The sequence below is a fragment of the Rana temporaria genome, chromosome 13 (genome assembly GCF_905171775.1).
Source record: "Rana temporaria chromosome 13, aRanTem1.1, whole genome shotgun sequence".
Lineage (NCBI taxonomy): Eukaryota > Metazoa > Chordata > Amphibia > Anura > Ranidae > Rana > Rana temporaria.
The window spans coordinates 117276295-117294538 of record NC_053501.1 but is presented as its reverse complement, the minus strand read 5'-3'; the positions used below and the strand labels follow the sequence as shown (position 1 = coordinate 117294538).

The following is an 18244-nucleotide window of genomic DNA, read 5'->3' as shown; positions in this document are numbered from 1 at the left end:
AGAGAGAACGAGAGAGAGAACGAGAGAGAGAACGAGAGAACGAGAGAGAGAACGAGAGAGAGAGAGAGAGAGAGAACGAGAGAGAGAGAGAGAGAACGAGAGAGAGAGAGAGAGAACGAGAGAGAGAACGAGAGAGAGAGAGAGAGAACGAGAGAGAGAACGAGAGAACGAGAGAGAGAACGAGAGAACGAGAGAACGAGAGAGAGAACGAGAGAACGAGAGAGAGAACGAGAGAACGAGAGAGAGAACGAGAGAACGAGAGAGAGAGAACGAGAGAGAGAGAACGAGAGAGAGAGAGAGAACGAGAGAGAGAGAGAACGAGAGAGAGAGAGAACGAGAGAGAGAGAGAACGAGAGAGAGAGAGAACGAGAGAGAGAGAGAACGAGAGAGAGAGAGAACGAGAGAGAGAGAGAACGAGAGAGAGAGAGAACGAGAGAGAGAGAGAACGAGAGAGAGAGAGAACGAGAGAGAGAGAGAACGAGAGAGAGAGAGAACGAGAGAGAGAGAGAACGAGAGAGAGAGAGAACGAGAGAGAGAGAGAACGAGAGAGAGAGAGAACGAGAGAGAGAGAGAACGAGAGAGAGAGAACGAGAGAGAGAGCGAGAGCGAGAGCGAGAGAGAACGAGAACGAGAACGAGGAGAGAGAGAGAGAGAGAGAGAGAGAGAGAGAGAGAGAGAGAGAGAGAACACGAGAGAATGAGAGAGAGAGAGAGAGAGAGAGAGAGAGAGAGAGAGAGAGAGAGAGAGAGAATGAGAGAGAGAACGAGAGAGAGAGAACGAGAGAGAACACGAGAGAACGAGAGAGAACGAGAGAGAGAGAACGAGAGAGAGAGAACGAGAGAGAGAGAACGAGAGAGAGAGAACGAGAGAGAGAGAACGAGAGAGAGAGAACGAGAGAGAGAGAACGAGAGAGAGAGAGAGAACGAGAGAACGAGAGAGAGAACGAGAGAGAGAACGAGAGAGAGAACGAGAGAGAGAGAACGAGAGAGAGAGAACGAGAGAGAGAACGAGAGAGAGAACGAGAGAGAGAACGAGAGAGAGAACGAGAGAGAGAACGAGAGAGAGAACGAGAGAGAGAACGAGAGAGAGAGAGAGAGAACGAGAGGCTTGTACCACCAATAGGACAGCACCCCCTGAAGAAGCCCCCGAAATATGGGAGTAACATGTTGGGAACTCCATTCTACAGCACTGTATCTTAGAAATTGTTTTGAAACGTACTTGCCAATTGTTTAACAATTTTTTATTCTGTCTTTATATACAACTTTTTCTATCATATTCTGAGATCACTGGACCTTATTCTGCACCATAACAGTGGGAGGGTCTTAAAAAGGGGCATCTCCCTTGCGCCCCCCCATCTTGCACTTCGTGGGAGCCAAACTGTCTAAAATTGCAAGGAGACGGAAATGGTTCCTCCTGATAGTACGCGATACGAGCCACAAGCAGATTACACAAATGGTGCCCAGAGCCATTGGGAGCCAAAACGTTCACTTGTAAAACACAGAAGCCGGACTTCTGTGTTTACAAGCGATGGAGGAGAACAGGAAGCAGAGGGTCTGAGCCAGAGGTGGTGGAACTGGGATCCCCTTATTAAAAGGGGGCTCCCAGATTCCGATAAGGATTCCAACGGCCAAGGTTGTCGGGAAGAGGCCTTTGTCCTCATCAACATTGGGACAAGGTGCTTTGGGGTGGGGGGGGGTGCATGTTGAGGGAATGCGGCCTGGTATGATATGGGGGGGGGGGCGCTCACTCGTTCCCACCCCCTTTCCTGACCGGCCGGGCTGCGTGCTCGGATAAGGGTCCGGGATGGATTTTGGGGGGACCACCACGCTGTTTTTTTTTCGGCGTAGGGGGGGGGGTTTACCCTTAAACTCAATACCAGATCGAAGAGTCTGGTATGCTCTTAGAGGGGGAACCCATGCCGTTTTTTTTTATTTGGAGTGGAGTTCCCCCTCAAGATTCATACCAGACACAGTGCCTGGTATTGTCGGGGATCGAAGTCCGATCCCTATTCATTGAAGCCGGACGCATGTAGGCTCGCTGCCCCAGTGGACACGTTGCTCCAGTAGGCTCGCTGCCCCAGTGGATACCTTGCTCCAGTAGGCTCGCTGCCCCAGTGGATACCTTGCTCCAGTAGGCTCGCTGCCCCAGTGGATACCTTGCTCCAGTAGGCTCGCTGCCCCAGTGGATATGTTGCTCCAGGAGGCTCGCTGCCCCAGTGGATACCTTATTCCAGTAGGCTCGCTGCCCCAGTGGATATGTTGCTCCAGTAGGCTCGCTGCCCCAGTGGATACGTTGCTCCAGTAGGCTCGCTGCCCCAGTGGATACCTTGCTCCAGTAGGCTCGCTGCCCCAGTGGATACCTTGTTCCAGTAGGCTCGCTGCCCCAGTGGATACCTTGTTCCAGTAGGCTCGCTGCCCCAGTGGATACCTTGTTCCAGTAGGCTCGCTGCCCCAGTGGATATGTTGCTCCAGTAGGCTCGCTGCCCCAGTGGATATGTTGCTCCAGTAGGCTCGCTGCCCCAGTGGATATGTTGCTCCAGTAGGCTCGCTGCCCCAGTGGATACCTTGCTCCAGTAGGCTCGCTGCCCCAGTGGACACGTTGCTCCAGTAGGCTCGCTGCCCCAGTGGATACGTTGCTCCAGTAGGCTCGCTGCCCCAGTGGATACGTTGCTCCAGTAGGCTCGCTGCCCCAGTGGACACGTTGCTCCAGTAGGCTCGCTGCCCCAGTGGACACGTTGCTCCAGTAGGCTTGCTGCCCCAGTGGACACGTTGCTCCAGTAGGCTCGCTGCCCCCATTGGATACGTTGCTCCAGTAAGCTCGCTGCCCCAGTGGACACGTTGCTCCAGTAAGCTCGCTGCCCCATTGGATACGTTGCTCCAGTAGGCTCGCTGCCCCATTGGATACGTTGCTCCAGTAGGCTCCCTGCCCCATTGGATACGTTGCTCCAGTAGGCTCCCTGCCCCATTGGATACGTTGCTCCAGTAGGCTCGCTGCCCCAGTGGATACGTTGCTCCAGTAGGCTCGCTGCCCCATTGGATACCTTGCTCCAGTAGGCTCGCTGCCCCAGTGGATACCTTGCTCCAGTAGGCTCGCTGCCCCAGTGGATACCTTGCTCCAGTAGGCTCGCTGCCCCAGTGGATACCTTGCTCCAGTAGGCTCGCTGCCCCATTGGATACGTTGCTCCAGTAGGCTCGCTGCCCCAGTGGATACGTTGCTCCAGTAGGCTCGCTGCCCCATTGGATACGTTGCTCCAGTAGGCTCGCTGTCTGATTGGATACATGGTTCCAGTAGGCTCGCTGCCCCAGTGGATACGTTGCTCCAGTAGGCTCCCTGCCCCATTGGATACGTTGCTCCAGTAGGCTCGCTGTCTGATTGGATACATGGTTCCAGTAGGCTCGCTGCCCCAGTGGATACGTTGCTCCAGTAGGCTCGCTGCCCCATTGGATACATGGCTCCAGTAGGCTCGCTGCCCCATTGGATACGTTGCTCCAGTAGGCTCACTGCCCCATTGGATACATAGTTCCAGTAGGCTCGCTGCCCCATTGGATACGTTGCTCCTGTAGGCTCACTGCCCCATTGGATACATGGTTCCAGTAGGCTTGCTGCCCCATTGGATACGTTGCTCCAGTAGGCTCACTGCCCCATTGGATACGTTGCTCCAGTAGGCTCACTGCCCCATTGGATACGTTGCTCCAGTAGGCTCGCTGCCCCATTGGATACGTTGCTCCAGTAGGCTCGCTGCCCCATTGGATACGTTGCTCCAGTAGGCACGCTGCCCCATTGGATACGTTGCTCCAGTAGGCTCGCTGCCCCAGTGGACACGTTGCTCCAGTAGGCTCGCTGCCCCAGTGGATACCTTGCTCCAGTAAGCTCGCTGCCCCAGTGGATACCTTGCTCCAGTAGGCTCGCTGCCCCAGTGGATACATTGCTCCAGTAGGCTCGCTGCCCCATTGGATACATTGCTCCAGTAGGCTCGCTGCCCCATTGGATACCTTGCTCCAGTAGGCTCGCTGCCCCAGTGGATACCTTGCTCCAGTAGGCTCGCTGCCCCAGTGGATACCTTGCTCCAGAAGGCTCGCTGCCCCAGTGGATACATGGTTCCAGTAGGCTCGCTGCCCCATTGGATACGTTGCTCCTGTAGGCTCGCTGCCCCAGTGGATACGTTGCTCCAGTAGGCTCGCTGACCCATTGGATACATGGTTCCAGTAGGCTCGTTGCCCCATTGGATACATGGTTCCAGTAGGCTCGCTGCCCCAGTGGATACATGGTTCCAGTAGGCTCGCTGCCCCAGTGGATACATGGTTCCAGTAGGCTCGCTGCCCCAGTGGATACATGGTTCCAGTAGGCTCGCTGCCTGATTGGATACATGGTTCCAGTAGGCTCGCTGCCCCAGTGGATACATGGTTCCAGTAGGCTCGCTGCCCCAGTGGATACATGGTTCCAGTAGGCTTGCTGCCCCAGTGGATACATGGTTCCAGTAGGCTCGTTGCCCCAGTGGATACATGGTTCCAGTAGGCTCGTTGCCCCAGTGGATACATGGTTCCAGTAGGCTCGCTGCCCCAGTGGATACCTTGCTCCAGTAAGCTTGCTGCCCCAGTGGATACATTGCTCCAGTAGGCTCGCTGCCCCAGTGGATACGTTGCTCCTGTAGGCTCGCTGCCCCATTGGATACGTTGCTCCAGTAGGCTCGCTGCCCCAGTGGATACATTGCTCCAGTAGGCTCGCTGCCCCATTGGATACGTTGCTCCAGTAGGCTCGCTGCCCCATTGGATACGTTGCTCCAGTAGGCTCGCTGCCCCATTGGACACATGGTTCCAGTAGGCTCGCACACTACATGTAAAGCAGATTGTAACGTGTGTAGCTAGGCCCGGGATATTTAACACTCCCTTCCACTTTCACCTTTAGACTTGAAGGCCCTGCCCTTGGATTGATCGGCGACGGTTCCTCGGCACAGAAGAGCGTTGCGCCGCAACCGTACACAAAACGCACCGCTATCAGTGATATTCTGCCCCTCGGAAAGACTCAAAGAATGTCACATCGCTGTATACAAATACATAGAAGATAAGGAGGAGATTACATAGCAACGCAGGCTTCCTCCTCACCAATTCTTCCTTCTACCATTGCAACACCTCCGACATATGAGAATACCACCACCTGGCCTGCCAGGATACCCGATACCCCCCGATCACTGAGCGCCCGGCCTATACTCCTCCGAGAGGACAATAACATGAGAAGTATTTACACCCCTCTATATACAGAGCCTTGAAAAAGTATTCATACCCCTCGGAATTCCCCACATCTTCTCATGTTACAACCAAAAAACGTAAATGTATTTTATTGGGATTTTCTGTGAGAGACACAAAGTGTCACATAATTGTGAAGTGGAAGGAAAATGATACAAATAAATATGTGAAAAGTGTGGGGGGGAGGGGCATTTGTATGGCGCCCCCCGGAGTCAATACTTTGTAGAACCCCCTTTCTCTACAAGTCTTTTTGGGGGTGTCTCTCCCAGCTTTGCACATCTAGAGAGGGACATTTCTCCTCCATTCTTCTTCTTTGTAAAATATCTCTGTCTCTGTCAGATTGGATGTAGAGCGTCTGTGATCAGCAATTTTCAAGTCTTGTCCACAGATTTAGGTCTGGACTGTGACTGGGCCATTCTAACACATGAATAGGCTTTGACCTAAACCGTTCCATTGTAGCTCTGGCTGTACTTTAGGGTCGTTGTCCTGCTGGAAGGGGAACCCCCCCCCCCCCCCGGTCTTTTGCAGGTTTTCTTCTAAGATTGTCCTGTATTTGTCTCCATCCATCTTCCCATCAACTCTGACCAGCTTCCCTGTCCCTGCTGAAGAAAAGCATCCCCACCACATGATGCTGCCACCACCATGTTTCACGGTGGGGATGGTGTGTTCAGGGGGATGTGCAGTGTTAGTTTCCCCACACACATAGCGGACACAAAGTTGAATTTTGGGGTCATGTGACCAGAGCCCCTTCTTCCACATGTTTGCTGTGTCCCCTCCCCCACGCGGCTTCTCACAAACTGCAAACAGGACTTCTTATGTCTTTCTTTCTCCAATGTCTTTCTTCCTGTCACTCTTCCATAAAGGGCAGATTTGTGGAGAGACCACTAATAGTTGTCCTGTGGACAGATTCTCCCCCCTGAGCTGTGCAGCTCCTCCAGAGTTACCATGGACCTCTTGGCTGCTTCTCTGATGAATGCTCTCCTTGCCCGGCCCGGTCAGTTTAGGTGGACGGCCATGTCTTGGTAGGTTTGCGGTTGTGCCATACTCTTTCCATTTTCCGATGATGGATTGAACAGAAGCTCCGTGAGATCTTCAAATCTTGGGAGATTTTTTTTATAACCCAACCCTGCTTTATACTTCTCCACAACTTTATCCCTGACCTGGGTGGTGTGTTCCTCGGCCTTCATGATGCCGTTTTGTTCACTAAGGTTCTCTAACAAACCTCTGAGGGCTTCACAGAACAGCTGTATTTATACTGAGATTAAATGACACACAGATGGACTCTATTTACTAATTAGGTGACTTCTGAAGGTGATTGGTTCCACTAGACTTTAGTTATCAGTAAAGGGGGCTGAATACAAATGCCCCCCCCCCCCATTTAGCATTTTCCTTCTACTTCACAATTATGTGACACTTTGTGTCTCTCACATAAAATCCCAATAAAATACATTTACGTTTCTTGGCTGTAACATGAGAAGATGTGGAGAATTTCAAGGGGTATGAATACTTTTTCAAGGCACTGTATACAGAGGGGTATGAATACTTTTTCAAGGCGCTGTATACAGAGGGGTATGAATACTTTTTCAAGGCGCTGTACACCTCCGAGGGGGACAACAACATAAAACACAGAGGAGGAAAGGGATTTGCGTTTGTAGCAACCCAGACCCTCCACGAGTACTTGTGTAATGAGTACTTATATCTGGAGGGCGGTGATGTCACTCCTGTATAATATATCTCCTCTAGACTTGATGTTGTTGGAGACGTCGCACACATCGGAGGGGGGGGGGGAGGGGGGCGGTCAGGACGTATAATATTACAGAATCTTTTGGTTTGTTGCTGGAACACGAGGCGTCAGTAATAGGGATTGTGTGACAGGGGCTCAGAGGGAGGATCGGGATCACAACGTCACCTCTGAGCAGCCAGAGACCCCAAACATACGCGACAACGGGGCCCATCCACCAACCCGGGGGGGACAATCCAACCGCGATCCCCCACCGGTGAAGAAAACTCGCAATTTTTCTACAAAAATCATCCAATACAACCTGGAATACAGGGGACACTAATAAATGTGACACACAGATGAGGGGGACAATAATAAATGTGACACACAGGAGGCGATGAGGGGGACAATAATAAATGTGGCACACAGATGAGGGGACAATAATAAATGTGGAACACAGATGAGGGGGATGAGGGGACAATAATAAATGTGACACACAGGGGGGATGAGGAGACACTAATAAATGTGACACACGGGGGGGGGGGATGAGGGGACACTAATAAATGTGACACAGGGGGGGGAGAGGAGGGGCCACTAATAAATGTGACACACAGTGGGGGGGGGGGGGGGGGGAGAGAGAGGAGGGGACACTAATAAATGTAAGAGGGATGATGGAGAATGATTGATAATGAATCCCCCATTTGTGAAGGAAACTCTACAAAAATCATCCAATACAACCTGGAATACAGGGGACACTAATAAACGTGACACACAGATGAGGGGGACAATAATAAATGTGACCCACAGGAGGAGATGAGGGGGACAATAATAAATGTGACACACAGATGAGGGGGACAATAATAAATGTGACCCACAGGAGGAGATGAGGGGGACAATAATAAATGTGACACACAGATGAGGGGGGCAATAATAAATGTGACACACAGATGAGGGGGACAATAATAAATGTGACACACAGATGAGGGGGCAATAATAAATGTGACACACAGATGAGGGGGGGCAATAATAAATGTGACACACAGATGAGGGGGGGCAATAATAAATGTGACACACAGATGAGGGGGGACAATAATAAATGTGACACACAGATGAGGGGGGGCAATAATAAATGTGACACACAGATGAGGGGGGACAATAATAAATGTGACACACAGATGAGGGGGGACAATAATAAATGTGACACACAGATGAGGGGGGACAATAATAAATGTGACACACAGATGAGGGGGGACAATAATAAATGTGACACACAGATGAGGGGGGACAATAATAAATGTGACACACAGATGAGGGGGGACAATAATAAATGTGACACACAGATGAGCAGACAATAATAAATGTGACACACAGATGAGGGGGACAATAATAAATGTGACACACAGATGAGGGGGGCAATAATAAATGTGACACACAGATGAGGGGGGCAATAATAAATGTGACACACAGATGAGGGGGGCAATAATAAATGTGACACACAGATGAGGGGGGACAATAATAAATGTGACACACAGATGAGCAGACAATAATAAATGTGACACACAGATGAGGGGGACAATAATAAATGTGACACACAGATGAGGGGGACAATAATAAATGTGACACACAGATGAGGGGGGCAATAATAAATGTGACACAGATGAGGGGGGCAATAATAAATGTGACACACAGATGAGGGGGGACAATAATAAATGTGACACACAGATGAGCAGACAATAATAAATGTGACACACAGATGAGCAGACAATAATAAATGTGACACACAGATGAGCAGACAATAATAAATGTGACACACAGGAGGAGATGAGGGGACACTAATAAATGTGACACGCAGGATAGGGTGACCACGTGTCCCGAATTGCCCGGGACAATCCCTGATTTTGCAGACCTGTCCCGGGCACCTTCATTCCAGGACAATACAGTGTCCCGGAATGAAACTGACATAGCCCCCCCCAATGGCCAAACTAATGCCCCAAAAACAGTCCGCCACATCACCGCTTTACTCACTGGCAGTACTTGTCCTGGCCAGGAATGCCTGGAGGAGCACAGTCCCCGCCCCCTGCTTGTGATTGGAGAAATCATAAATCCCGCCTCTTGTGTCCAATTACTGTGCTGTGATTTGTTACAGCACAAGCTGATTTTTGGGAAGGGGGAGTTTCCCTGAATGGTAGTTTGGAAAAGTGGTCACCCTAAGGCAGGTAGGAGATGAGGGGGGACAATAATAAATGTGACACACATATGAAGGGATAAGGGGACAACAATAAATGTGACACACAGGGGGGAGATGAGGGGACAATAATAAATGTGACACACGGGGGAGAAGAGGGGACAATAATAAATGTGACACACAGGGGGGAGAAGAGGGGACAATAATAAATGTGACACACAGGAGGGGAGAAGAGGGGACAATAATAAATGTGACACACAGGGGGGAGAAGAGGGGACAATAATAAATGTGACACACAGGGGGGAGAAGAGGGGACAATAATAAATGTGACACACAGGGGGGGAGAAGAGGGGACAATAATAAATGTGACACACAGGGGGGGAGAAGAGGGGACAATAATAAATGTGACACACAGGTAGGAGATGAGGGGGGACAATAATAAATGTGACACACAGGGAGGGGGGGGATAAGGGGACAATAATAAATGTGACACACATATGAAGAGATGAGGGGACAATAATATATGTGATGCACAGGAAGGAGATGAGGAGACAATAATAAACGTGACACACATGAGGGGACGAAAATAAATGTGAGATACGGGGGGGGGGGGGGCAACATGAGGGGACACTAATAAATGTGTCACACGGGGAGGAGATGAGGGGACACTAATAAATGTGACACACCTGGGGGGGGGGGAGGAGGGGACACTAATTAATGTGACACACGGGGAGGAGATGAGGGGACACTAATTAATGTGACACACGGGGAGGAGATGAGGGGACACTAATTAATGTGACACACAGGGAGGAGATGAGGGGGACAATAATAAATGTGACACACAGGGGGGGAGATGAGGGGACAATAAATGTGACACAGATGAGGGGACACTAATAAATGTGACACACAGATGAGGGGGACAATAATAAATGTGACACACAGGGGGGGGGGGATGAGGGGACAATAATAAATGTGACACACAGGGGGGGAGATGAGGGGACAATAATAAATGTGACACACAGGGGGGGAGATGAGGGGACACTAATAAATGTAAGATGGATGATGGAGAATGAATCCCCCACCTGTGAAGAAAACTCGCCATTTTTCTACAAAAAGCATCCAATACAACCTGGAATACAGAGGACTCTAATAAATGTGACACACAGATGAGGGGGGCAATAATAAATGTGACACACAGGAGGAGATGAGGGGACACTAATAAATGTGACACACAGGGGGGGGAGATGAGGGGACACTAATAAATGTGACACACAGGGGGGGGAGATGAGGGGACACTAATAAATGTGACACACAGGAGGCGATGAGGGGGACAATAATAAATGTGACACACATATGAGGATATGAGGGGACAATAATAAATGTGACACACAGGGGGGATGAGGAGACACTAATAAATGTGACACACGGGGGGGGGGGGGGGGGAGATGAGGGGACACTAATAAATGTAAGATGGATGATGGAGAATGAATGATAATGAATCCCCCACCTGTGAAGAAAACTCGCCATTTTTCTACAAAAATCATCCAATACAACCTGGAATACAGGGGGACACTAATAAATGTGACACACATGAATAATAATGGAGAATGATGGAGAATTATGAATCATGGGGAATGATGATGAATGAATGATGTGACTAATGAATGATGGAGAATGAATGATGAGGAGTGGGTGTGGCCACCATAAGATCCGGCGCGGTGTCATTTATCAGCACTGCTGCAAAGCTGGTCTTGTGTGGTAACAGCGCATGCTGGGTCGGTCTGCCCTGCAGAGCTTGCACTCTAATCTCTCCATCTCCAGGTATAAAACGCACAACTGGAGGATGTGAAATTGCACGAAGGCCGCTTGGCTTCGAACCGCGGAGCCCACAATCCATCGCCCCCCCACTGGAGACGATGAGGCTGATGAACGATAGGCTCCGACTGGCGTCTCCCTCCGGAGCTGCAGAGCGTGTAGTCTGATCTCCCCGGCTGCAGGGCACACATTAGGCAGGAAAAGCCGGTTATAACAATTTTGCTGATGAGCGTAAAAAATCACTAACATGTTTCAGGCTCCGGGGAATCCCAAAAACGTACCTTTAATATGAGACATGCCGAGGAAAAAGCAGTTTATAGAATTTTTATAGAGGAGGTTGGGATCGGCGTGCGTCAGAAAAACGATCGTTCCCATTGGAGAGATTTCAGAGGAATGTCGCAATAAACACAACATGGGAATTAAAAACATAGCAAAGATTTTTGATGCATTAATGTGACAAGCAGGAGGCGACGCGGGAATCTTTACAAGTCACTTAAGACGTGAAGATTTGTCGCCGTTTGCGACTTTAATGTGCCAATTTCGTGCCGATCGGTCCCTACGTATAATTCACGTGCGCAGAAAACGCAATAAGTGACGCAGAACGCATTATAACGGTCGCTGAGACACAGAAAGATTATTTGTCGAATTTCAAAAAAGTGTTTTTTGCAGCAATTTTGCACACGCAACATTCGATGCCGCCGATGGGGCCTTACGTAAATTTCGCAAGCGCAGAAAACGCAATAAGTGTCGCAGAATGCTTTATAGCGGTCGCTGGGACGCAATAAGATTTTTTTCCAACAATTTTGTGCGCAATTTCCTGGTCAGAATTTATTGGACGTGCCCTGCGTATATATTTTACGGCCGCAGGATAGGCGGTAAGTGACGCAGGATTCTTTATAATGGTCGATGGGATGCAAATTTGCGTAAAAAACGCAGTGAGTGACGGGGAACACTTTATAAAACGGTCGCTGCGACACAAAAAGATTATTTGTTGAATTTTGCAAACTTTTTTTGCAACAATTTTGGACATAAATTTCTCCCGGTCGGAATTTCACACTCTGTGCCACCAATCTGGCCCTACGTAAATTTTGCATGCGCAGAAAATGCAATAAAAAGGACGCAAAACGCTTTATAAAACGGTCGCTGGGACACAATAACATAATTTGTTGCATTTCGCAAAAAATAAATAAAAAATTGCCACAATTTTGCCCATAATTTCCCGGCCAGAATGTCACACTCGGCGCCACCAATCTGGCCCTACGTAAATTTTGCATGCACAGAAAACGCAATAAGTGACGCAGAACGCTTTATAACGGACGCTGCGACACAAAAAGATTATTTGTTGAATTTTGCAAACTTTTTTTTGCAACAATTTTGGACATAATTTTTCCCAGTCGGAACGTCACACTTGACACCATCAATTGGGCCTTACGTAAATTTTGCAGGCGCAGAAAACGCAATAAGTGACGCAGAACGCTTTAGAACGGTCGCTGGGACACAATAAGATTTTAATTTTTGCAACAATTTTGTTCGAAATTTCCTGGTCAGAATTTATTGGACTGGTCCTGTGTATATTTCACGTGCGCAGGATAGGCGGCAAGTGACGCAGGATTCTTTAAAATGGTCGATGGGATGCAAATTTGCGTAAATGTCCTAGCGCAGAGAAATGCAATATTTGTTGCATTTCGGGAAAAGTTTTTTGTGAAAATTTTGCACATAAAATTTCCCAGCCGGAATGTCAAACTCGGCGCCACCAATCTGGCCCTACGTAAATTTTGCATGCGCAGAAAACGCAATAAGTGGCGCAGAGCGCTTTATAACGGTCGCTGGGACACAATAAGATTTTATTTGCAACAATTTTCCTTGGACAGAATTTGACAGGCCCTGCGTATATTTCACGTGTGCAGGATAAGCGGCAAGCGACGCAGGATTTTTTTTACAAACGATCGATGGGATGCAATTTTGCGTAAATGTCACATGCGCAGAAAAACACGAGTGATGCAGAACGCAGTCGCTGGCACACAATAAGATAAATTTGTTGCATTTCGCAAACTTTTTTTGCGACAATTTTGCACATAATTTTCTAGTCAGGGTGTCACACTTGGCGCCACCAATGGGGCCCTACGTAAATTTTGCATTGCGCCGAAAAAGTGACACAACGCTTTATAACAGTCGCTGGGACACAAGATAATAATTTGTTGAATTTCGCAAACGTTTTTTTTTTTGCAACAATTTTGCACCTAATTTCCCAGTTGGATTGTCCCACTATGGGGCCCCCCACGTAAATTTTGCATGCGCAGAAAAAACGCAATAAGTGTAATAATAATTTTTTGCGACAATTTTAACCAGTAATTTCCTGGTCAGAATTAATTTGACGGGTCCTGCGTATATTTTACGTGCGCAGGATACTTTATAACGGACTATGGTATGAAATTTGTGTAAAGAATTTCACATGCGCAGAAAACGCAATAAGTGACGCGAAATGCTTTGCAAACGGTCGCAGGGACACAATAAGATTTTTTACAACAATTTTGCTCGTAATTTCCTGGTCAGAATTTATTGGACGGGCCCCTTCCCGCTCAGAACGCCACACTTAACGCCGCCGATGGGGCCCTACGTAAAATTTCGCATGCGCAGAAAAAGTGACGCAGAACGCTTTATAACGGTCGCTGGGACCCAATAAATTTTTTCTGCAACAATTTTGTGCGCAATTTCCCGGTCAGAATTTGTTAAGACGGGTCCGGCGTATATTTCACGTGCGCAGGATAGGGCGGTAAGCGACGCGGCATTCTTTATGATGGTCGATGGGACGAACTTTAAGGGTGACAATTTCACCATCGGAATTTTACGCCAATTGTTTATTGCTCCCGTTGTTTTTATTCAACGCCCCCCCCCCACCCCACGGTTGTGTCATTCAACAGTTTTGTGTCGCTACAATTGGTGACAAAAGCAGCGCTGTGCCATCGGACAAGTGGGCCCTGACCTGCAGAGCTTGCACTCTGATCTGTCCAGTTGTAGACGGTTTCATATGCGGGACACACAGACAGCCGGTGAGCATTTCTTACCCCAAAATCTGACGGCATTTCCCAAAATTAACCAGTTCTTGGCTCTGAGCTGCAGAGCTTGCAGTCTATTCCCTTCCACTGTAGAGCAAGTCTACTCTCTCCCCTCTGCGTCTACATTTCATAAAAGTGTTATCATTGAAGTCTATGGGGCACCTGTAGAATGTTCCCGGCACGTGGATGCACAGCGCATAGGTATGAACAGGCCCCATAGGTGCTGGAGGTGGTGGTGGTGGGGTGATGGTGGTGGAAGTTGAGATGGTAATGAAGGTGGGGGTGGTAGGGATGATGGTGGTGTGGAAGTGGTGATGATGATGGTGGGGGTGGCGGTAGTGATGATGGTGGGGGCGGTAGTGATGATGGTGGGGGTGGTAGTGATGATGGTGGGGGTGGTAGTGGTGGTAGTGATGGTGGGGGCGGTAGTGATGATGGTGGGGGCGGTAGTGATGATGGTGGGGGCGGTAGTGATGATGGTGGGGGTGGTAGTGATGATGGTGGGGGTGGTAGTGATGATGGTGGGGGTGGTAGTGGTGGTAGTGATGGTGGGGGCGGTAGTGATGATGGTGGGGGCGGTAGTGATGATGGTGGTGATGATGGTGGGGGTGGCGTTGGAGGTGATGGTGGGGGTGGTAATGGTGGTGGTGATGACGGTGGGGGTGGTAGTGATGATGATGGTGGGGGTGGTAGTGATGATGATGGTGGGGGTGGTAGTGATGATGATGGTGGGGGTGGTAGTGATGATGATGATGATGGTGGGGGTGGTAGTGATGATGATGGTGGGGGTGGTAGTGATGATGATGGTGGGGGTGGTAGTGATGATGATGATGGGGGTGGGGGTGGTAGTGATGATGAGGGTGGGGGTGATGATGGTGGTGGGGGTGGTAGTGATGGTGGTGGGGGTGGTAGTGATGATGATGATGGGGGTAGTAGTGATGATGATGATGGGGGTGGTAGTGATGATGATGGTGGGGGTGGTAGTGATGATGATGGTGGGGGTGGTAGTGATGATGGTGGTGTGGAAGTGGTGATGATGATGGTGGGGGTGGCGGTAGTGATGATGGTGGGGGTGGTAGTGATGATGGTGGTGGTGATGATGGTGGGGGTGGTAGTGATGATGATGGTGGGGGTGGTAGTGATGATGATGGTGGGGGTGGTAGTGATGATGATGGTGGGGGTGGGGGTGGTAGTGATGATGAGGGTGGGGGTGATGATGGTGGTGGGGGTGGTAGTGATGATGATGATGGGGGTAGTAGTGATGATGATGATGGGGGTGGTAGTGATGATGATGGTGGGGGTGATGATGATGGTGGGGGGTGGTAATGATGATGATGGTGGGGGTGGTAATGATGATGATGGTGGGGGTGGTAGTGATGATGATGATGGTGGGGGTGGTAGTGATGATGATGATGGTGGGGGTGGTAGTGATGATGATGATGGTGGGGGTGGTAGTGATGATGATGATGGTGGGGGTGGTAGTGATGATGATGGTGGGGGTGGTAGTGATGATGATGATGGTGGGGGTGGTAGTGATGATGATGGTGGGGGTGGTAGTAGTGATGATGGTGGGGGTGGTAGTAGTGATGATGGTGGGGGTGGTAGTAGTGATGATGGTGGGGGTGGTAGTAGTGATGATGATGATGGTGGGGGTGGTAGTGATGATGATGGTGGGGGTGGTAGTGATGATGATGATGGTGGGGGTGGTAGTGATGATGATGGTGGGGGTGGTAGTGATGATGATGGTGGGGGTGGTAGTGATGATGATGGTGGGGGTGGTAGTAGTGATGATGATGATGGTGGGGGTGGTAGTGATGATGATGGTGGGGGTGGTAGTGATGATGATGATGGTGGGGGTGGTAGTGATGATGATGGTGGGGGTGGTAGTGATGATGATGATGATGGTGGTAGTGATGATGATGGTGGGGGTGGTAGTGATGATGATGGTGGGGGTGGTAGTAGTGATGATGGTGGGGGTGGTAGTGATGATGATGGTGGGGGTGGTAATGATGATGATGGTGGGGGTGGTAATGATGATGATGGTGGGGGTGGTAGTATTGATGGTGGTGTGGAAGTGGTGATGATGATGGTGGGGGTGGCGGTAGTGATGATGGTGGGGGTGGTAGTGATGATGGTGGGGGTGGCGTTGGAGGTGATGGTGGGGATGACGGTGGGGGTGGTAGTGATGATGATGATGGTGGGGGTGGTAGTGATGATGATGGTGGGGGTGGTAGTGATGATGATGGTGGGGGTGGTAGTGATGATGATGGTGGGGGTGGTAGTGATGATGATGGGGGTAGGAGTGGTGGTAGTGATGATGAGGGTGGGGGTGATGATGGTGGTGGGGGTGGTAGTGATGGTGGTGGGGGTGGTAGTGATGATGATGGTGGGGGTGGTAGTGATGATGATGATGATGATGATGGGGGTGGTAGTGATGATGGGGGTGGTAGTGATGATGGTGGGGGTGGTAGTGATGGTGGTGGGGGTGGTGATGATGGGGGTGAATATGGTAGTAGTGATGATGGTGGGGGTGGTAGTGATGGTAAGGGTGATGATGGGGGGGACGGTAGTGATGATGATGGTGGGGGTGGTAGTGATGATGATGGTGGGGGTGGTAGTGATGATGATGGTGGGGGGGACGGTAGTGATGATGGTGGTGGGGGTGATGATGGTAGTAGTGATGATGGTGGGGGTGGTAGTGATGATGATGGTGGGGGTGGTAGTGATGATGATGGTGGGGGTGGTAGTGATGATGATGGTGGGGGTGGTAGTAGTGATAATGGTGGGGGTGGTAGTGATGATGATGGTGGGGGTGGTAGTGGTGATGATGATGATGGTGGTGGGGGTGGTAGTGGTGATGGTGGCGTTAGGGGTGATGGCGCGCCGTCGCACGTCAGGTGAACACGGGGGGCTCATCATTACCGGCGCTCCACAAAGACAGGTTTCGTCTCTCCGCAATGTAACACCAGAACCAGCGCAGTCATTCTGACCGAACGTCGCCTGACAAGGAGGCCCTCGCCTGCAGAGCTTGCAATCTAATTACCATAAAAGCACACAGGATGTGGATACGCCCACCATAGTCACCGCACAGGTGGTCCCCCTGACCTGCAGAGCGTACAATCTAATCTGTGCATGGATGCCCAGGATACAGGAAGTCCCCCTCCCCCTTATTTTTATAAAAACAGGTGTTGTGATTGGCTGCCGCCTCCTGAGCCGCAGAGCTTGCAGTCTGATCTCTCAGGCGAAGGAGAAAGCTGTGTATAGATTTTCTAGGGTGTGAGGAGGTCAGGATTTCTCTGCAGGGGGGGGGATGGGAGGTCACCAACATGTTTCAGGCCCCGGGGAATCCCAGCTTACCTGAGTATTAGAGGACTGGGTGCTGGATGATGATCCCTGCTGAAGGCTTCTGAGATCAAGTCGCCTGTGTCATGGCTCCAACCTCCCCTCCCTTCCTCTGTGATGGCTGCAGATCATCCCACCTTCCTCCTCCATGTGGCTCCTCCTCCCCTCCCCCTCCCACCTGCTCTCTGTTGTCAGCAAAGCAAACACCCTCCGCATGCAGAATATCGCCTTTTCTACGGTTATTTACAATTCCCATCGCTCGCCGACGTCCCAAATATTTCCTGCAACGCCGAAGAGCCAAAAAAAAAGACAATTTTATCGCATCCGCTGTGCCCATTATGAGGGGTTCCCACCATCCCTGTGCTGAGTTCCCGGGTCTGTACACCCGCTGTGCCCATTATGAGGGGTTCCCACCATCCCTGTGCTGAGTTCCCGGGTCTGTACACCCGCTGTGCCCCATTATGAGGGGTTCCCACCATCCCTGTGCTGAGTTCCTGGGTCTGTACACCCGCTGTGCCCATTATGAGGGGTTCCGACCACCCCTGTGCTGAGTTCCCGGGTCTGTACACCCGCTGTGCCCCATTATGAGGGGTTCCCACCATCCCTGTGCTGAGTTCCCGGGTCTGTACACCCGCTGTGCCCATTATGAGGGGTTCCCACCATCCCTGTGCTGAGTTCCCGGGTCTGTACACCTGCTGTGCCCATTATGAGGGGTTCCCACCATCCCTGTGCTGAGTTCCCGGGTCTGTACACCCGCTGTGCCCATTATGAGGGGTTCTCACCATCCCTGTGCTGAGTTCCCGGGTCTGTACACCTGCTGTGCCCATTATGAGGGGTTCCCACCATCCCTGTGCTGAGTTCCCGGGTCTGTACACACGCTGTG

General features: G+C 50.4%; 1 protein-coding gene across 1 annotated transcript in view; it reads right to left on the bottom strand.

Moving 5' to 3' along the window:
• B4GALT3 (beta-1,4-galactosyltransferase 3) overlaps positions 1-17470 on the bottom strand; it is a 38994-nt gene extending 21524 nt beyond the window's left edge. Inside the window, exon 1 of the mRNA XM_040333472.1 lies at positions 17377-17470. The gene's annotated coding sequence lies outside the window, so the exon portion shown is untranslated. The remainder of the gene's footprint in view (positions 1-17376) is intronic.
• Positions 17471-18244: the final 774 nt, after the last annotated feature.